The sequence below is a fragment of the Talpa occidentalis genome, unplaced genomic scaffold (assembly GCF_014898055.3).
Source record: "Talpa occidentalis isolate TD23 unplaced genomic scaffold, MPIMG_talOcc4v2.1 talOcc4.9, whole genome shotgun sequence".
NCBI classification, from domain to species: Eukaryota; Metazoa; Chordata; class Mammalia; order Eulipotyphla; family Talpidae; genus Talpa; species Talpa occidentalis.
Genome location: NW_023605305.1, coordinates 83312843 through 83335581, shown reverse-complemented (window position 1 = coordinate 83335581; position 22739 = coordinate 83312843). Strand labels below are relative to the sequence as shown.

At 39.9% G+C, this 22739-nt stretch overlaps 2 long non-coding RNA genes across 3 annotated transcripts in view; both read right to left on the bottom strand.

Annotated features, from left to right (window-relative positions):
- Positions 1–1617, bottom strand: part of LOC119237066 (uncharacterized) — a 506617-nt gene extending 505000 nt beyond the window's left edge. Inside the window, exon 1 of the long non-coding RNA XR_008550158.1 lies at positions 1498–1617. This is a non-coding gene — a long non-coding RNA (uncharacterized LOC119237066). The remainder of the gene's footprint in view (positions 1–1497) is intronic.
- Positions 1618–4573: 2956 nt separating this feature from the next.
- The window catches only part of LOC119236391 (uncharacterized), a 119759-nt gene continuing 101593 nt past the window's right edge, over positions 4574–22739 (bottom strand). For both annotated transcript variants that reach the window (XR_008550156.1, XR_005123045.2), the window contains 2 exons: positions 7404–7488; positions 4574–4965 (listed from right to left, as the gene is read on the bottom strand). This is a non-coding gene — a long non-coding RNA (uncharacterized LOC119236391). The remainder of the gene's footprint in view (positions 4966–7403; positions 7489–22739) is intronic.

Sequence of the window (22739 nt, the reverse complement as noted above, 5' to 3'; positions counted from 1 at the left end):
AGAAATTCTTAGAGGGATGGAACACAGCTACTTAACAGCATGCCAGGAAAAAGTATGATCAATTTAAGAGCACAAAACACTTACTCTTGTCCCATTTATATAAGAAAAACCGGTAGAACTCTTCCTTACTAGTAAGGAAAAGGTTAGAGTTTCACCTCCACGATGGAATGAAGCCCAAAAGATCTTTCATGAAAAGGATTTTGAACTTTTTTCACTAAGCCAAACTTCATGCCAGGGCAAACCTTGCCTGCCTGCCTCCTTCCCTCTCACTCTCTGCCATCCTATTTCCTGAGCCCTCCTTCCTCTTTTTGTGACCCTCTGAGGCACTCAGAAGTCCATGAATTGTAGTCCCGCAGCCAAATCCTCTCCCCCAGGGCACTCCTCATTCTAGATAGTTCCATCTCCCCTTGCCCACTCTGACCTTCAAAAATGCATCTGTATCATTCCTTTAATATCAATTGCTTTGCTCAGAGTCTGAGACGCTAGATGCTCTTAGTGGGTATGAACAGGTTAGTGAGGAGACTCCCAAGTAACCTGGGATCATTTTTATAGGAAACTTCTGAGTTCATTTTCTAATTCCAATAATGAGGACTTTTAACGATTTCAATAATAAGAACATTTAAGTTCCCTGGGAAACATGTGAATAAATTTAGGGAAACACTGAATTCTGGCACATCACTGGAATTCACTAACTTGTGGGATATTTCATCTCCTGAGTTCATCCAGATAGATTCTGTGGGGGTTAGATGAGATGCTTCTCCTGTGTAAAAAAAAAAAAAAAAAAACCTCACATGCTAATAATTCTGCTCCAAAGACTCCAGAGTTGACCTTTAGACTCCAGAGCTCACCTGACATTTGGTATACACCAATGACTACGTCCACTCTAGAGTGTCCTGTTCAACTGAGGCTAGACATTGATTTCCCTTTAGAAAGGATGAAGTTGTTCTGCTTAATGACAGTCACCTTCCCCTGCATAGTCAAAAGGTAAGTTAACTATAGTAACAAACCACCAAGATCCCAGAGGCTTAAAACAGCAATGATCTCTCATGTAAAATTCAAGCAGATAGTCTCCAAATAATGACTCAGAAGCCCAGACTCCTTCATTTGGGGTTCTGCAATCTAGAAGTGACAAGGTGTAGGGTAAATGAAAATGTATCAGGCTTTTCCGCCCTCCCACCATTAGCACTGATGATGGATCCCTGCGGTCCTGAATGCATGCCTGATGGCAGCCACCTGGAGTGGGGTGTGGGCAAACGTATGTGGGTACACCTGGGCTGAGACTGGGCTTATAAGGGTGGTGTCACAGGGACACCAGTGGAACCAGAAGAGAGCAGAACCAGAAGAGAGCAGAACCAGCAGAGCAGCAAAAGAGAAGAACCACGAGAGAACACCAGAGCCCAGCTTCCTGACACCCCAGGCACCCCTGCCTGCTGTGTACCGGGTAAAAGATCAATAAAAGCCTGAAAAGCAACTGAGGGCTCCAGGACTCTCCTTTACCTGTCTGCTTGGATCATAGGAAACCTGCTCCATGTCTTCCTGCTGCTACACAAGGTCTCTGGGCTTCCTCTCCAAGCCAGGGCCACCGAGAAGGAACATGGGCACAAGTGAGGTCTTGGAGCCAGGCTGGAAGTGGAAGTGATTATGAGAGAACTCAGCTTCCTGTCGTCCACCTGCAAGGGAGGCTGGGAAGTGTGGTTTAACTGTGTGCAGCTGTTTAATGACCTGCATAATCCACACTCTCTCAGCACGAGCCCACCACTCACCTGCACCAATAAGAGACTTCATCTGACCTGACTCCAGTTTTTCTATTAACTTTCTCCGGGGTTTCAGTTGATGCAACTTGGCAAAGAGTCTTGCTTGACCAAACTTTAGTCAGGCTCCTGAATCCCCTCCTAGGCCCATCAGCGCCCATCCTTGTAAACTCTAATTTTAGCAAGAATCCTGCTGAATCTGTTTAGCCAGAACCTTCTACTCTGTGGGGTTCCCCACGTCTGCCTTCACCGGGTGATATCTGGGTGCCCGGACCTGTCTTCAACAAGAATCCGGTTGGGTTGGTTTAATCAGAACTCCCTTTGTCCTGGATGTTTTGCTTGGTAATTTTCCATCCATTGACCCAACCTACTTGTCCATCCTGTATTCAGAGATGAACCCAATCTCTGTCCCCCACTGTAAAATCCCATTGCAGTAGTCCTTTATCCATTGTGATGCCCTTGAATAAAGCCTGCCTGACCATCTATAAGAAGTGTCATTCATTTTTTTCCCTTTAACAGACTAAAAACATGGCCCTTGAGAGAGAAAGGCTGAAGATTAAGGAACTATGGCGATGCTATGGTGATGAATTCTTCTGGAAATTTTCTGCTTGAGAAAACCTTCCAAAATCTTTCCTCTTTCAAAAAGAAAAACTGATTTTCCCCTTTAGGGATTTTCTGCTCCACTCCCCCAAAAACAGATCCATGGATACATAAAGTCTGAGAACAACATACAGTGTAAGATACCTAGGCCCCTAGAAACAAAACACTGTTTGAGTTTGCCTAGCTTCCTCTTTAAGTGTACCCACATTTCTTCCAGATGGGCTACTTCACAGAGAACCATAGTCCAAGGAGGACTAATCCAAGGATGACAGACTCTTTGATCCAAGGATCACTTCATTAAGATACTCGGCCCTGATGGCCCAAGTCCATCCACTACCTCCCCAAAGTGCAATATCCCTCATTGATTTCAGTGAGACACCAATGAGGTGATGTCTGGTTGGTATTCATTGGATAATTATTAATTCAATGTCAAATTATTAATTTATGCCAGAAACTAAGTATGGCTGTTGTCATATTACAGCATAAATAATAGAGGAGACTAGACCTTGGACCACACTTTGAGGAGTTCTGACATAATTGATTCCCATCCCTAGGTGGCCCCATCTGGGCAGAGTCACAGACCTATAAGCCCCTCAAAATGAGCAGTGCTGACTGAAATAGGAAACTACTATTTTGAGAATAATCAGCCTCACTCAAAGATGACATTTTTAACATTGAAGGTAAAGGCTAATTTTGATGAGTGAGAATGTTACAAGCAAGAATCTTTATTTTTGGCTTTTCTCTTTATCTTATCCTTACATTTTCTAGACTTATTGAGATCTCTTTGCCATGACTCCTCTAGAAGACTTTACATGCTGTATTCCTTTTATTTCTCAGAATAATCCAATGATTAGATACAATTCCTATCTCCATTTTACAGCTGAGGAAAGTGATACATTTGCTTAAGGTTTTATTAATAATACCTCATATTTACATTAGGTACTATAGATTATAAAAATACATTTTTACTTTATTGTGTCCTTGAGTCTTACAGCAACATAGGACAAATAGAGTATGTCATTTTTTTCCATTTTATAGGTGAGAAAACTAGGAGAAGTTGGGTTACTTGATCAATATCCCTCAGAAATTGTTGAGGCTAGGACTCAAATATAGATCTCCTGACTTCCAATCTCATTGTTCTACTATATCACACTACTCTATTTTTTACAATCACACATCAAATGCCTTAACCAAAAAGTTAAATTTGAAGTTATGTCTTCATATTTTTTAGTAGCATCAACCCAAAAGTGGCACAAGAAAAGATAAAACACTCTCTGGATAGACCTTCCTTTGGTAGAGAGAAGAGAATATTTGTAGGAGAATCAACTCCATTGTGTCCACCTATGAGAAACAAAAATTGGGCTGAAGTACCCATAAGCACTGAGCAAATAATCAACTCAGCAATAAATTTCAAAACCCAGAGATATGAAATATAGGACAAAGTATCCCCTCCCCTTCCTCCTTTCCAACCACCTCAGCTCACATGGCTCTTCCTATTTTGAAATGTGTGTTTCTCTCAGTGTGTATCATATAATCTAGTGCCTAGTGAGATCTATGTTTTACTGTCCGGTACTTATCACAAATACATGTCCAGCCATTTGAGTCCTAAAAGGTAAAGATGATATTTCCCTTTCACTTTTGTATCCACCAGAAGATGAACATAATCCTGGGCCCGTATGAATGATTACTAGAACTTGAAGGATATTCCTAATGGTAATAGTGGATCCATTAAAATACTAGCATTATATGTTAAGATTAACCATTTATGAGCCCATCACAATATATTCAGATTTGACTCTGGAGTTATGTTTGGGTATACCCATGTGTTAGCCATGTAGTTAAGAGTCAAATTTAAGACAGATTCCCTACATGTGTATACAGAGTATCATTTAACTTAGCACTGGAGTCTTCCTGATGGCATAGGGGTTAAGTTTCAGTATTAGCACCACCAGGACCTGAGTTGGATCCCAGCCCAGAAGCTAACCCACATGTGGCGCAGGAGACTTCTGTCTCACCCGCTGCACTCCTCAGCAGTGTATTTCAGTAAATTTGCCTGTTCCATTCCCCACTGTCTCTGGTGAATCCTCTTACCTACCACCTTCTCACCCCCTGTACCTCTGGCCTAAACCCCCATTCTTCTAGGCATAAATAAATAAATAAATAAATCTTACCACTAAATTTTCAAATCTCAATAATGACAGAGAGAGATATGCTGTTTAAATATTTGATATTTATACACAGTATTTGTAAATCAATCATAATAAAGATACATTGCAGACATTTCCAACCAGCAATTTTAATGAAAACAAGTCTCTAAATCTATATTAATGTTTCAAAAAAGATGGAACTATTCTCAAAACTCAATTGCCTAATAAACTGTATATATCTTTTCCTTAGTCTTACAGGATGAGCAGAAATGGATAGAATAGGCCATGCTTGGCAATGATGTTACTGATTTTTGAAAAAGCATTTGCTATTGTCCTTACCATACAGACCTCTAGTAACTTACACTTCAAATTTGTGAGCATCAATATGTAAGACATATAAAGCACAAGTGAGTTGGCACTGGTCAGGGACAGCCAGCAGGAAACCGTGTTCATTGCCATTTATCACCCTAAGAACAGAGGATAAGAACAAATTATAACGCCCTGTTCTTTATCTTCTGCAGAAATACTTTCCCATTTTCTCTCTCAGACTGAGAGCCAAGGCCATGTCCCTGGACAACAAACTCCACTAACTTGGGCAAAGCATCCTGGGCAACAAAAATCAGCATGCTAAGCTTTTGTGTGTGTGTATGCCTGTTGTGTACACATTTGCCAAGACCCTGAGAATGTCTATAACTGCACAATACATATGGCTACACATTAAAACTACTGTTTCCAGTCACGCTTAATAACACAAGGAATCATCTACAAGCTGGTCCATGATTGCAGTCTCTCTGATTCACTGGCATCCAGGAGTTTGGGTGCATTTATGAGAGTGATCTAGAAAAGCATGTGGGAGGAAATAGAGACTTCTAGACAAAGCTAGAACAAATGCCAAGACTAGACATGATGAAGGTGACCTGCCAGCCTGCCCCACAAATGTGATATTCAGTGCCAACACCTTCACTGGCAAAACTAACATGAAAAATGATCCCAGATTTTGCTACCTATTAATGCAAACAATTAAACAAGGAAAAGTATAGAGAAGATTGGCAGTATATTTGAATGATTATAGCACTAAATGTGGGTCCAACACAGCTCTGAGATTAATTTTACAAATCTTTTTTTTTAAGATTTGTTTATTTATGCATACAAGAGCGGGGTACAGGCCAGAGATGTGGGGGGTGAGAGGATTCACCAGAAACATAGTGGGGAACAGAACAGGCAGACTGACTGAAATACACACTGAGGGGAGCAGCGGGCAAGTAAGGAGAGGTCCACTGCGCCATGTGGGTTGCTCCCTGGCCTGACGGGGATCGAACTCATGCCGCAGAGGCTGTAGATAGCTTCACAGTGCAGTGCTTAACCCCTTACACCACCAGGGAGGCCCGAGATTAATTGTAAATACTTGATCCACAGAGAGAACAAACCCTGAGCTTAACTTAGATTCTGGTCATGATGCTGCACAAACTGGTTAACAGTCTTAAGAAAGTGACTGAACTCTCTGGGCCTTTGTTGCCTCACTATCAAATGACAGTGAGACTATAGAATCATCTACAGTAGTCATTTGCAAAATTTAAAAAATATAACAATTACACTTGCGGGTTGCCTTAGTTTGAACTGCTCTAACAAAAATACCATAGACTTATAAACAAAAGGAATCTAGTTCTCTTGAGTTCTGGAGGCTAAGAAATTTGACCTCGTGGTCTCTGCAGATCTGGAGTCTGGTGAGGGCCATTCTCTGGGTTGTAGATGTCTGTCTTTTCCCTTGTCCTCAAAAGGTGGAATGCAGAGACAGGAAAAGATAAGCTCTCTCAAGTATCTTCTTGGAAGTCACAAAGCCTATTCATGTGGTAACCTCATAACTGCCCAAAGACCCTAGTCCCACAAAAAAAATCACATGAGGGGCTAGCATTTCAACATATGAATTTGGGAGGCCATCATAAATATTCAGTCCATAACATTAGTCATATGTTTTTGATTTTGCCCATTGATTTCTTCAGCTTTTTCAGGTGAAAGCTATTGAATCCTGCAAGTTTATATACTAGGTTTTACCTTACATCTAGGATGTTTGAAGGTGATTTTTCCCAAATCAAGCACTATAGATTGCAAATTCAAAAAAAAAAAAAATGATCTACAGAAAGAATTGGCTCTATTGTAAAATAAATTTGGAAAACATAGCATACCATGACCTTGCTTTTGGATAGTCAGTATCTGTATTAGCATATTAAAGAGTCTAAGAAGTAACTAGATTAAAAAAAAAAAAAAACACAAAAACCTTTTCTTTGTTTAGCTCAGAGTCCGCGGACTTCCAACCATAAGTTATCTGCACCACTTTGTCTGAGGCTAAGTTCTCTCTCTGTGTCTTTGTCTCTCTCATTCCCCTCCCTCTTTTCCCACCCCCACCCCCACCCCATAACTTTGTTCTCTATCCTTGAAGAACAGACTTGAAGTGCCAGGAAATGAATACAATCCCAAGAGCAGACCTCAAGCAATCACTGAAGGGTGTATGACTCTCCCAGCTCCCTTACTACTTGGTTGGGACTACTCTGAGGCATGAGTTCTATAGTCTCCCAGAGTTACGCTTGGGGTTAAGTCCCAGTAACCCACAGTAGATGCAGTCTTGACAAGGTCCTGTTTATCACATTGCTTTCTTTCACTGTCTCATTTCCCCACTCCCCATCTCCCAAACAAACTAGGTGTGCATACATCCTATTGTAAGGTCTGCTTCTGGGAGAACCCCAACTAATATATGCCCAGGGTCTCTCAGGTTTGATGAAAGATCAGCTTTCACAAAATACTTTTTCAATTAACTAAAATTCTTTCAGTGACAAGTAAGAGAAGTCCCAAAACTGACTTAAATAGAAAAGTTAATTTCTGTAAGCCCAGGGACAGGCTAGCTTTATACCTCAGTCTTGAACAGTGTCAAAGTGATTTATTCTTCCTCCATTTGAGGTCTTTCATTTCCCATGTTGGTTTCATTCGAGCAGTCTCTTTCAAAAAAGCAGAAACAAGGCTATCAGCATTGAACTTACATTCTACCTCTACAGCAACCCCAATGAAAATGGACTCTTTCTCAGTAGTTCCAAAAGGAGCCCAACATAAAACTCACTGGCCTGTCTTTGTTCATATGGTTTCCCTACACTGATTCCCCAGACAAGTAAGATGGAGTATGCTGACCAAAAGGTCCTAGAATGTGTACCCAACTCTGGATTCGGTCATATCCAAACCATAAGGAGCAGCAGTAGGGAAGGGTTGTTCCTCACAGGCAAAATGGGGAAATGGAATGTTGCTCCCAGCTTCATGGAGCTTCAGGGAGCCTCCCTGGTGGTGCAGTCGGTTGAGCGCAGTGCTGTGAAGCTGTCCGCAGCCTCTGCAGTGCCAGTTCGATCCCTGCCGGCCTCAAAGCAACCCACATGGTGAGCAGACCTCTCCTGTCTCACTCGCTGCTCCCCTCAGCAGTGTATTTCATCAGTCCGCCTGTTCTGTTCCCCACTCTGTCTCTGGTGAATCATCTCACCCTCCCACACATCTGCCCTATATCCTGGCTCTTGTATAAATAAAAAAATAAATCTTAAAAAAAAAAATAAAAAGACTTCAGGACAGGCACAAGTAACAGAAGTCCTTCCACTCTTCAGCATTCTGTGGAGCTCACTAGGAAAATGATGCTGCAGAGCATTCATCAAGACTCACCCCATACAGGGCCTCCCCGGTGGCGCAGCGGTTGAGCGCTGGGTTGCGAAGCTGCCCGCGGCCTCTGCGGCGCCGGTTCGATCCCCGCTGCTCCCGGCCACCAGAGGAGGGTCCCACATGGCGTGCAGACCTCTCCTGCGCCCGCTGCTCCCCTCAGCAGTGTACTTCGGTCCTTCTGCCTGCTCTGCTCCCCGCTCTGGCTCTGGTGAATTCTCTCACCCTCCCGCGCTTCTGACTGTACCCAGTGCATGTATAAAAAAAACAAACAAACAAACCAGCAAACAAATAAATAAAAGCATGCCTCTATAAAAAAAAAAAAAAAAAAAAAAAAAAAAAGACTCACCCCATACACAACAACAACAACAAATCCTGAAAAAGTCTCAGAAAAAGGCTGAAAGTGCACTTTAAAAGAGTTTAGTTTCATAAATGGTATTAGAAAATTGGATATCCACACACAAAAGAATAAAATTATACCACTATCTTATACCAAAAATTAACTTGAATGCATTAAAGACCTGAATGTAAGACCTAAAAACAAAATACATAAAATAAAAAAATAGGCAGTAAGCTCCATGACATCTGCCTTAACCATTTGAACTTGATTCCCAGTTCACTACAAGGGACACAAGAGCAAAACTAAACAAAATCATGTACATCAAACCAAAAAGTATAAAGCAGCAAAAGAAACCATTGAAATAAAAAGGAAATCTAATGAATGGAAGAAGGTATTTGCAAATCATATATCCAACAATGTGTTAATGTCCAAAATGTGTTAAAAAAAAAAACTCATACAAAAACCCCAATTGTCAAAAACCCCTAGAAAAACCCCAATTGTCAAAAATAAGAGGAAGATTTTAAAAGACGAAGAAGATATGTAGAAAGCCAACAGGTACTTGAAAAGATATTCAATATCACTAATCATCAGGGAAATAATCAAAGCAAAACCACAAGAAATCACCACAAACCTGTTAGAATGGTATTATCAAAAAGTTAAGAAATAGTAAGTCTTGGAAAGGACAGGATTTGTTAAAAAGGGATCCTAGGTCCCATCATTGCAAATATAACTGGTGCAGACATTATGGAAAACGGTATGAAGATTCCTCAAAAATACAACATTTTTAACATTCTTAAACCATAGAAATACCTGCTTTTCTATTCCTGGGTATTTTATTCAAAGTATATGAAAATCTTAACTTGAAAAGATATTTGCATTCCCATGTTCACTGCAGCATTATTTACTATAGCCAAGATATGGAAACAACCTAAGTGCCCATCAGAGAACGAATGGATAAAAACAATGATATATATATATATATAGATATAGATAGATATATAGATATACATGCATATACACACACATATACATACATACAAACAATGGAATACTATTCAGTCATTAAAAAGAATGAAATCTTGACGCATGTGACCACATAGATGGACCATGAGGGGATTATGTTAAGTAAAATAAGTCAGATGAAGAAAGATAAATACCATATAATTTTGCTCATATGTGAAATATAAAAAAAATGAACAAAACCAACTCACAGATACAAAGAGCAGATTGGTGATTACCAGAGAAGAAAGGGTTTGGGGGTAGCAAAATAGGTCAAGAGGGGTCAGTTATTTGGCGGTAAATTCAATTATATGAAAAAACTAGACATTTGGTGATAATCCCGTTGTAATGTAGACAGCTTCAAACTGTAATGTTGTACAACTGAAATTTACATAATCTTGTAAATCAATATGATCTCAATAAGAAAATGTTTTTCAAGAGCTGAGACTCTCTGACAACTTGATGTAACCTCAATACACCTTTTATACACGACCATTTTACTAATATCACTAGTACATTACTTGGCTTCTTGATTAAGTATATTTAAAGAAGTACTATCAGCTTGGCATTTCCATCCATTCCTTTTTATAAATCTGGCTCCTCATGATTCATTTATTTACTATTCCTATAAGGGAAGGAGATCAAATAGCTGCACACAAATGGGAACATAGTCATAGCCATGAAAAAGACAAAAGAATAGTGGAGGTTAGAAATATATAAAGCACCCATCCACTCCTGGAAACTTTTTTTTCACTTTCTTGTCTTTCCCACAGGAAAAAAATTTAAACCTCAAAACAAAAAACAAATAGAAAAAAAACAGAATGGTTTAACTGCACACTTGTGGTTTTATTGGTTTTCCTGGAATTTACTACAATGCCCAACTTTAATTTATAAATTATGGCAACCATGAGATTGCAACCGACACCACGTGAAGAAAATGAAAACACCTCAAGAATGTTCTAATTGGCAAAGAAACACTCATCTGTGGCTGGAATTGCCAAATGAGAAGAGTGAGTTTCACATAGAGTCTTGGAAAGCATTATTGGTTTTCAAGTTATAAAAACAATATACTGTCTTTCCTATTTTTTCCTGTTTCTTTTCTCTGCTCTTAGGCCCACCCTCCCAGAGGAATCTCACTGAAGCAGTAACACACATCTACATTTATTAGGGGAGCCACCATGCCATTTCCTTCCACCTTGCTTAGATCATTCCCTACTTTTTGACAAAAAGGTCCTCTGTCATCTCTACTTTATGGACCCCCTGAAAAATGGATTTACTTGGTGTGTATTATTAAAAGATACATCATGTTAAAATCATGATTTCAGAGTTCCTTGGTCTACCCATTTGGAGTCTACCAGTGATGAGCAGATTTTCAAGAAGAGAACAAAGTCTGCCTTTGTTTCTCCAGCTCTAGCCTCTGCTCTCATGGGTACATTCTTAGGGTAAGTCACACATTCATTAATTGCTGCTATTCATGCCCCAACTGACTGCACTTTCTCACCTGAGTGCAGCCCATGTGATCCCACCCCATTTTCATGAGCTTACTGCCCCCCAGGTAGCCTGAGACAGCCTAAACACCAGCACAGGCAGTCAAGCAAGGAGAACTTAGCTATAAAAGCCTGAAAAGATTCAACAGCAGAGGGCCAGTAAATAAATGGTGAGATATAAAGTCTATTCAGCTATCTAAAAAAACATGCTTCCAAAAACTGTTAATGATGTGGGAAAATGCCAACAATACAACATTTTTGGAAGCATGAGAAGAAATACACTGAAACATAAACAGTAACATTCTATCTCTGATAGATAAGATTATGAGTGATTTTTTTCTTTGTGTTTTCCTATTTTTCCCATATTTTGTACAATGAATATCTGTTATTTTATAATGGGGGAAGGGGAAGTAAGAAATACTAAATTTTTTTTTAGAGATTAAAAAGTACAAAAAAAGTCTGTGAGAAAAATCTATAAAATGTTGGAGAGGAGCCGGTGGGGCCAAGTAGGTCGTTACTGAACAAACCAGAGCCTTGGATCTCCTTCCACTGATGAGATTCCTGCTGTCGCCACCTCATTAAACAGATTTACATCCCCCACAACATTGGAACCTCCTAGATGATCAGTGCCATCTCTCAATGTCACCATCCCAACATTGCTTAGCAGAGTGCTTTGCACAAAATAAGTGTACAAGAAATGTAGTGTGCATCAATTTATGAGAGTATAGTAGTTACAGATGGTGTGATTACTCAAGAGCATCAGGACACAGGAAGAACAAAGGGTCTAGGTGCTCTAGAAGCTTGAACTTTAGGTGAGCATCTGAAATCAGAGAAACTGAAGGAAGAATCAGAGGTCCAGAAACTCAAGCAGGACTTATGGTATTTAGGGGGTTAAAACAAGCATCTGGGAAAACAGTTGAGTTAATGGCCCAGGAAGCCAAGACAGCAGAGCCATGCTATGTCTGCTTTCAACTTTCTTTTAAGCAGGGTGGTCCTAGACGCAAGTGAGCTTCTCAGTTACCCAGAGTTGCCCCTTCATACACCAGGTCCAGATGGTTTGACTAAAAACAGAAATTCAGTCAACTGAGCAATTTAGGCCAACAATAGAGGATTCATTGGGACAACGTAATCCCACAATAGAATGTCTTTTAAAATGTCATTTATTGTTTTTGCCAAATTTCAAAAACAATGCATTCTCATTAGAGAAACATCTTGGGTGACTAATAAGCATATCTAACTTAGCATGTCCAAAACTGAGCTCCTGAGCTTGCTTCCCAAGCTCTGTGTTCCAGCAGACCTCCCCATCTCAAAGAATGCAGCTCCACCCTTCCAGTGGCCCAGGCTAAAACACTTGGATTCACTCCTGAGTATCCTCTGTCTCACACCCATCTTCTGTAGATATAAGCAAATTCTGGAGATTCTAACTTCGAAACACATCAATTCTCCAACCTTTTGTCACCACTTCCCTTGCTGTCACCTTGGCCCTAGCCACTGTTATACTTTGATAAGAGGCTAGCAAAGTTAGTGGGATGCCAAAATACCTCCATTTGGTAATAGAAAACAATTGCAATTCTTTTCAGGGAACACAGGTTCAGGTTAAGAACCTAAAATATGTCCTGAGAAGGAATCCAGGTCAGGGAGTTCTTACTAGTGTGAAAAGGAAGGACAAGGTAACGACTGAGGTTGGGATCATGTAGAAGGGACACAAGGTGAAAGTAAATAGAAGTTCACTGTCATCAATCCTTTCAAACTGGATAGTCTCATTCTTTCCAGCTTTGTGGAAGGTTGGTAGTCTGGACCAGTTCCAGGATTTGATTCAATACAAAGGGGACAGCAAGTGGTTTTTAAGCCGTGGTTTACTCCAGCCCTATTTTAAAATGGATCCAGTGACGTCAGCTTTTCACATCACCATCATCTTTCATCAACATCTGCTAACACCATTGTCCCAGCCACAAACGATTCTCCAAAGAGCAATCACAGTGATGAGCAGAAAATGTAAGTCAGAATACGTAACTTATCTGCTCAGCAACCTCTAATGGCTTCCCATTTTACTCAGAGTAGAAAGCCTAAGCCTCAAGAATGGCTGCCAGTCTCCGCATAATCTGGCGGTACCTAACTCACCCTCTCCTACTCTGCCCAACTGCTGACTCTGTGCCAGCCACTCTGGCCTCCTTGTCTCAGCACACACACATACACACACTCACACACTCACATATATACATATGCACATTCATGCACACTTTCACTCACACATACACACACTCATACACACAATTATTCACACATAGACATGTATGTACATGCATTCATTCACATATACTCTCACATGCATATATATACACATATACCACATGAACATATATACATGCACTCACATTCATACCTACACACATGCATGCATATACACACGTTCACTCACATATACACACATGTATGCACATATGTACTCATACATATACACAAGTATACATGTATGCATTTATGCACGTGTCCATGTATGTGTGTGACCACATATATGCACATTCTCTGTACATACATTCACCCACACACAATAAAACACATACACATTTTATGCACGCACACACACAGCATGCTTCCCTAGCAGAACTTTTGTGCATGCTATTCCTTCTGCTTGTGTGCATTTCTCCCAGTTAGCCACCTACCTCACACCTACTTTTGGACTTTACTCAACAGTTAACTTGACAGTGAGACCTCTGGTGACCTATTCAAAATCACAAACCCTTGCTATACTCTATCCTCCTTGCCTATTTCATTTTTCGCCAGAGCAAGCATCACCATCTAAGCTGTGATATATTTTACTTAATTCTTTGATCCACTTCCTCCCACCACTAGTTTGTACCTTCATGTGGGCAAATTTTTCTGGTCCTTTTTCTTTATTGCTGCATCCCCAACACAAGCATAGGCTGGCATTTACCTCAATAAAGTTTTGTTGAATGGATTAATGAAATGCAAACAAAATCATTATACTAACCCAAGGCAAACACCACACAGACCTTAATATATAACTTTCCAAATGCTTTTCTATACACTAACCAGTAATTCCATAAAGATAGACTTATACCATATATACTGTTTGAACCTGTATGCCTACTTCATCACACCAAGAATTCTCCCTATTTTGGGTGTTCAAACTAAATCCTATGGTCCCAACTTTGCATTTCAATAAACACCAAAGAATAGGAATAATGGACTGGAAATTTGTTTGAAATATAACAGCAAATATGTAGGAGAAAAACTGAAAATGTATACACAAATGAGCAAAAATCCTTACAGGTAAACCAAAAAAAAAAACTAAAAATATCACAATCGATCAGACTTTGGAATTCATGTTTGAAGAACATTTGTTTTATGTTTCTTTTACCAAATAGTTATGTTGACCAACTTATTTTTCACCAAGTTATTTTCGGTAAAATAACTTGGAGCTGGTGAGGGCAGAGGTCAATGGAGACATAGGACAAGCCAAATGCTCTCATGAGCACCCTGATGTATGAACAGAGTGGTTAGAGTCCTAAAGAGATTGTCATAAATGTTCTTCTTGAAAGACTGCAAGCCTTCAAACCCTCTACTTCAATTGTATGATCTATCACATTAAGATAGAAATACCCTCACTTCCTTACTGCTCAAGAATGGGCAAAAAAGACAAACCAGACCTTGCTGAGATTTTTTTAAAAGTCATGGTATCCTGTGAGCTCTTTCAAAGTAAAAAAAAAATGGGGTTGTTTTCTAGAATCCAGTGACCCTCATCTCCTTTTCATCACACAGCATGGAGGTTTGCATGGGGGGCTAAGGGTCATAGTTTTGGTTCACCTCCATCACCTTTGCTGACCACTTGGTTCCAAAACTCTGTATTGCTCTGAAAACCACCTCATTAGTGGAAACTTTCAAAATTTAAGCTAACATCCCATTATTTGAATACAGTGGGTAATGTAGCTTTATTTTCTTTTCCAAGAGAATGGAAATTTATGTTGTGGTGTCTCCAACAACAGCAATGGGCTTCCATCTCCAAAAGAGGATTTCTGGGAGAGAACACTGTGTTGGTATCTACAAAAAACTGACTCCTCACATAAAGGGAGGCAATAGAGCAGTCATCCTACCCTTCAGCAATTCATCCCAGAGCGCCATCTTGAAAGAAGATGAAAGGATTAAGAAAACATTAACATGTTGACCTTGTTATGACATGCTCCACAGTGGTGGAAAGATATCATATAGTCCACAAAACCACCACACTGACATTAACTAACTGTAATGTGGGCATCACTGCACCAATTTTACAAACTAGGAAAATGTGATTCAAAAGGACTAAATAATTTCTAAGAAGCAACCCAAAATGTGGAAATTCTAACTTCTTGCCCTAGTTCAGTTCCTGCTTTATTTTTGGTCTTTAAATTTAAATGGGATCATGGTGTTTTAGAGTATGAGAGATGACTGCTAGAATATGAGATTTCTTTGGAAATGAAAAAATCCATTGAGTTATGTACTAAAAAAGGTAAATGTTATGGTGTATGAATTATATCATTATAAAATATTATTTAAAATATTTAATGAAAGACTTTTCCACCCTGCCATACCAATGAAGTCACAAAAACCCGTCAACATCCAATAATCGGTATGTCCAGAAGTTCAAATGCTGTGCCTTATATTTCTTTGTAATTTTATATAGTAAGCAATACACAAATGGCTCTTAACAGTAATGGTGAAACAGATAAAAATTTCCCTACTCCAACAGATAGGGAAAATGTCCAGTGAAAGGTATCTGAAAGGGGTCAAAATAGCATCATCCCAAATAGAAATAGACAAACTTTTCCCTCTCTCACTTCAAGAACCTACCCCCACTCTTGTGGTTATATGATTTCATTCAAAGTAAAAATTAGAAATTAACTGAAGAAGCTATGGTATTCTCCTCTTTCTAAAATGTCATCCTTTTTAAAAGAATCATCTATTTAACAACAAATTTCAAAAAATAAAGAGTGGAACACAAATATTATACACACTAATTGAACATTTCAGAAATGTCAAAATGTGGAAGAAAATGCCTGTCAGAATCAAAGAAATAAAATAACCCCTATGAAGGTGGGAATCCAATTAGGGTAAGATTTCTCTGTATACAAAGAAAAACAAAGGGGTGATAAATCTTTTAGACCCAGAGGGGTGATAAGTCTTTAATGATGGAAATAATGGGTCTGAGACAACAGAAGAAAGGCTAGCGTTTGTTCTTAGGGTTGAGGGAACAACTTCCCAGAATCCATTAAATGCCCAAGGCCCAATCCACTCATTTTGCTAGGAGGAGCCTTCACTCATTTCGCAAGGGTAACAGAAAGTGAGAAAGGTGTGACTTCGGGCATTTGTACCAATATCTACTTGGGGTCAAAGACCTAGATAGGTGTGCCTGACAGCTGGAACTTCCTGGCTGTTGCCAGCTGACACAGAACTTTCAGCAAAGTATTGGTAACTGGGCCACCAAGCTCTGATGGTTCGTCAGAGCTTTCTTCATTTACAGAAGAACATAAAGCCTCAGTTCTTTGAAAATATATTGTCCAAAGGAAAAAAAAAAGAAGTTAGAACCCAATCTGGCCTATAAATAAATGCTTTGGTCAGTTCATTGCAAGGATTACTCAGGATTGGAGGTAGTAGGAAATGCCTGGCTTAGCACCGCTTGATTCCCTTCTGCCTTCTGGGACCTGTCTTAGCAAAAGGATTGAACATGGCAGAAAACAAAATCTCTGTTGTGCTGCTCTCACCAACACCTTGATTTCTGAAATTCCAGACACCTATACTCCCTGCCTACTCCACCCCATCTTGGTTCCTCACAGCCCAGTGGATTTGAACCTGCCCAAACGTCAAGCATCTTCTCAGTGAGAAACCCAGAACAACTCCAAAACTATCAGTATGATGAGGAAATGTAAAATTCCCACCAAATGGTGATAATAAATGAAGAGATTTTCCACAGTTCCATGTAGGCAGAATCTATAGACATTTGCTGGAAGAGAAGTTGCAGGGATATTTCATATAGACATTTTCTGAGGGAAAATTTTTAATTATATTTATCACATATGAGTTAAAGGTTATCCTAAACTGGAATTCAGAGAATAAGATTTTGTTTTCTAAATATAGGATAATATATGTTAGACTTCAGTAAGGAAGAATATATTCTGTTTTACAACAATATGCTCTCAACTTTGAGAAAAATTATAATTCAAATTGCTGGAAAATTTACATTGTTAACAGCAAATATGGGAACATAAGAGAATTATAAAATAATAAAGCTCTATGTTCATATGATTGAGGCTGATAGTTGGCCAACCATTTTTTTAGAGGAAAAATAATGTTTATTGAGGAGAAAAGGAACAGAAATAAAGTGGAATTCCCAGGCCAGAGGAACAAAGCTAGGGAGGGGTAAGGAAGCCCCTATTTTTTAAATTAGTTAAAAATAATTTCAAATGATAAACTTACATAACAATTTTAACTTTAGACAGACAAATGTACATTTGTTCATTCCTATGTTCTCAGTCATTGAGACTAGTTCTGTTAATTTGGTCATTTTTTTCCACATAAACTAAATTCATAACGCAATGTGTACTACTTTCAACTTAAATTTCCTTTAAGAGCGATCAGTTCTTAAAGACAATTATGAAAAAATATGAGTGGATGCAGTCTGTCTTCGCTTTTCAGTGTTGCTCTGCCAATCTTTCTAACAACCCTCTTAATGAGGTATTTTATGGAAAAAAAAAAAACTACCCTTATATTCACATATATACCAACTTTACCTTTACACACATACTCATTGGCTCTCTCACTAAATATAGCCATATGGCTGTGGAGAAATAGCCATAATTTCTCTACATGAAACAGTACCTTGTAGTAGAAAAAGAAAGGGCAGATATATGTTAATTATATCTCAAAAAAAACAAAGACAGGCCAGCATGTAAACAGTAACTCCATAGGCTTTCCTAAAAATGTGGAAAAATATAATTAAACTAATATGTGCAGTTTCTAAGGAAATTAATAGGAAGGCAAATGTGGACTTATTAGTTAAAATGTATATGACAGTGTGACATGAAAGAATGTATAATAAATTTAGCAGGTGAGAGAGAGTTCAGAAACATAAGACCTAGTTCCAGTACCATTCCACCTCTTGCTAGTGGTGTAACCTTGAGAAAAACTCAGCTCAGTTTTCCTGAACTTGGATTATTCCTGAATAAAATGAAAAATCAGAGGGTAGCCCAAGATGTAGAACTTTCAAACTTTAATCCTAAAGTTTGTGTAGCAACACCCAGCAGACAACTGGGCCCTAAAAGGAACAAATGTGAGGCCCTTATGCACCCATACTTACACACACTCTCCGCATACATGGAGATCCCCCTATCAGAATCTGGGTGGGAGAGCATATGGTGCCCAGGTGCACTGGGGAAGGAAATTCTATGGGGACTAAACCTAAGGGGATGGGGGGAAGCAAATATTGTTTAAAAATGAACAATGATTAAAAAAAAGGATAATTAATTAAATTTTTTAAAAAATAAAGAAATTGGAAAACGCTGATATAGATGACATTGGCAGTTAGGCCAACTCTGACTTTTTCAGATTCTTCCTTCCATTCTGCCCTTTGTGCAGAGATGCTCAAAAAAACACAAGTTGCTGATGGTGTCTTAATTGTGACCATTAGGAAACTGAACATTCTCCTATCAAGAACTGCTGAAATTAAGCCTCTCTCTACACACAAGATCCCTCATCACTCTGCACATGGTTAAGTTTTAAAACAGGTGGCCTGAGAAACAGAAAGAAAAAAATATTTTTTAACCTGGCTGCTTAACTTGAGCATCGTGTACAAATGGTATTCCCATTTGCAAATTTTACTACTGGATTTTTTTTTTCAGATACATTTGATATTTTACTCCCTCTCAAAGCTAAGCTCAAAAAAGGGAGAGAGAGAACTCAACATGAGCCATGTAGGAGGATAGAGAATAGCTTGATAAAGATCACCGGAAGACTGGCCTCCACAAAGTTCAGGAGCCTGGTAATAAATAACCCTGTATAAATCCAGAGAGGCTTGAAATGTTTAACTGGATTTTCAAATGTGAGCAAATCTACATACAGACAGCAGTCTAATGTGCATTAGCTTCATATCCTGAACACTATAAAAATGTCCTATTGTTGGTGTTCACAATCACTGAATAGCTTGCATAGATGATATTCCTTAGGGGCAGAAGGCAGTCACACCGCAAGGTTCAAGTTCTTGAAGTTCCGAGAGGTTTAGGACATTAAAAAATTTTCCCATAGGAAGAATTCATTTCCCTCAAGTGAAAAATGTGTAGTGAAAATTTCTGCAATGAATCCCATATTTTGGACAGAGACAGTGAAGGTTCTCAGTCTCATAGGTGACTTTTGCAGAAAGGCTTAAGCCAGTATATTCCCAGGAGGACATATACAGGTCTGTTAGAAGTGCGCAAGCATGAAAATTTGTAGGAAATTTGCATATTCATTGTGCAGTTTACATAAACTGACAAGGTCCTTACAGTTGATTCTCTGGCACTTTTCAAGTTCACATTTTATTGCTGCTGCCTTTAAGTTAGTCAGTTTGAAAGTTCACTCATCTATATTCCTTCTCACTCAGCTAATATTCGTGTCTTGGGTCTCCTGAGGGAAGACACATCACTTAATTCACAGAAACGGAGGAAAGATTATGAGATGTGAGAGTTGAAAGGGTTTTGTCCTCTACTTCTCTGACATACAGAATTAGGGAAATCAATGGCAAGGTCGTCCTCTGAACTGATGGGCCACACTTTGGAAAACCATTGACTTAAAGTGAAGAAATACACAGAGACCCTCCAAAGAGTGAGGTTTGAACCTGAATTTGGAGTTAAATCATAGGGAGTCCTTGTCCAGGCACTATTTCTGGCTAACTGAAATTTTACAAGTTACTGCACCATTCAGAGGCTTTATCTTCTTATCTGTAAAATGGGAATTCCATTAAACACTGTCTCACAAGGCTGAGCAAATTAAAGGAGACACTGGTAAGGTGTTTCCCAGACAAGACTTAGTTCATTAATGTGTGAGTCCCTAACTCTGTCCTTGGCTACACGTCTTTGATGGTTAACAGCATAGCAAGGGTCCTACAAAGAGAAAATTCCTCCTGAACAAACTTCCAAAATTAACCTTGCCTATTTCACATTGGCACAAGAACTAAGATTGCTCATGAAACATAATCTATAGGCCTGAAAAAAATATTTTTTAAACTATACGGTTATAGGTTATTAACGCAGCCTCCCCCTGCAAATCATCATCCTTCCACAGTGAACTAAGGTCACTGTGCCCTTCTGTACCACCTCAGAGCCCCCAGTACTTTTCACGGTCATTACCCTTAAAAAAAAAAAAAAAGCACCATGTGAGTCTGAGCCATTTCAGGAACAAGGGTGCAATAAGGCATTGATTAATTTCCCCCTTTCAGCTCTTCATGGTATAAAGAGGGGATAAAGAAACAAAACTCAGCAGCTAAGAGGAGAGAGGATGTTAGACCTGGCCCTTGGCTGATTTTAATTTGTGGCATTTCAGTATGGTTATTTCTCAAGAGTCGTTGAGGGCGAATGGTGCAATCCGATTTTGCCTAGATGAATTTCCCATGACAAACGATATTGGCTCATCATTTGTGGTCGTGACTGAGTGCCAGTATTTGTCTTCCTCCAAAGCTCGGGTAGGACAGCATGGAGCTCTTATGTTGCTTGGGACATTTGTTTCCAATTTTGCAAACACTGTGAATGTGGTTATTTTTGTAGCTCTGTTAGGAAAGTGCATGGCATTTGTTTTTTCTTGTTGGAGTTAATTATAAATCATTAAGGTTCCAGTGCCCACAACAAAGTCTTTGGACCTTGCAGCCCAATCACTGGTGATTGTGATCCTCCTACCCACCGCCCCCCACCTCTTGCTAAATCTCTCCATTTCTCATTATGAAGTAGAAGGGAGGAGGGGCGTTATTTTTAAGATGTTTTTATTGGCTTCTAAATGTGAAGCTTTGGTTCCAAGGTCTTCTTTTTTCCCAGAGCAAGATAAACTTTTGGGGGTTGTAAATCCTGGGACCTTTGCATCACTTGACAGGGTCCATGTTTAAAAGTCATTTCAATCGCCTCTCTGATGACTTAGGAAGTAGAGAAAGTTGCCCACGCATCATGAAAAGGACCCTTTTAGTAGCACTGGGCCTATGCCCAGATCTGTTGCTTTAGGACCATAAATCATTTCTATTTTCACACCCCCCCCTTCACTCCCTGTTTATAGAAAACAGCATTGTGGGCTAACTGGTAGCTTTAGGACAAGCCAGTGGCAAAACTGGGTGGCCCATGATGGGGGTGGAGGGGAGGACACAAGTAGGGGGCCCTCCTCCACCACTGAACTGACCCTTCTTCCTGCCCACAGCCAAACACCCACATCCTCAGGCTGTCCCAAGGCCCCTGCTGTAATTACCCATCCTATCTCCCTCTTTAGGGCAGCACCCATGGTTTTTCCCATTAAAATAGCCCTGAATGTCATTTTCCCACAGGGCTCTATTTCCTGTTAAAGAGCAAATGGATAATCTAATTTTTTTTTTTAAATCCGCATTCTTGCATCAATAGATGCCAACTGGACAACCAAAGTGGGGAGGAGACTTGTTTTCTGATTTTTGTTTTTTGACATCCAAACCCTTCTCTGGTTGAATCCTACCCTGACACTCTGGGTCATCTAAACTCTCAGTGCCTGGTACCCAGCAGGCTTCAAGAGCTACTTACGAATGAATGAGGAGGCCCCACTTTACATTCATTCCTTCCCTCCCCTGGCAGACCTAGGCAGGGGTCTTGGAGCAGAGCTTGGGCATCACAGAGTTCATGAGACATATTCAGGTAGCACCCTAGAATGTTGATCCTGAAGACCACTTAGTCTAACCCCACCATTTCATAGAGGAAGACAATGAGGCCAGAAAGGGAAGCTTCCCATCCCAGGCCACACAGTGATTCTAACAGAGCCTGACTCAGGTCTCTTGACCCCAGGTCAGGGCTCCCCACACACACAGGGTATTAAGCCCTGTTCTCCACTTTTTAGCATAAGCCTTTGGAAGAAGAATAACTTTAGACAGATATCTTCAAAAGTTTCCTAATAAGGATTTACTTTTCATCACACACATATCCAACAAGCTTTAGGATTATGGAAGGAGAAGGAGCTTCTGGTCCTAATCATTCCTTCCTCCCCTTACTCCCCAGGAGTCCCCACCAGCTGTAAGCACACAATTAGGGCAATAAGCTTGAAGGCAGACACATAGAGATTAGAGATTATCTTGATGTGGTTTCCCCACAAAGGCAGAGCCTGAGGTAAGGATTTCAGGACCCTTTCACAGATGCGATTCCAGGAAGTGCAGTGAAGAAGTGCAAAGGAAGGAGGTAGAAAAGGGAAGAAAGCCAGTAACAATGTACAAGTTACCACTGAGCGCTCCTTTCATGGGACCCTGAGGGGCCATATAAACTCACCTCCAAATGGTCCCACTAACAAATAAGGAGCTGAGGTATTTATCCTCCAACTCATGTGCCCCCATTAGAAAAAACAGTAAGAGATGTTAACTCAAAGTTGCTGGCCAGCCCCAATGGCCAGTGTGGTCTCTGCAGCCAGATGCCCAGGCAGGCAGAGGCAGTGCCCTCAGAGACTGCCCTACAGGCACCAACAGCATCTATGGCAGAGAATGAACAGGCTCAAAAAC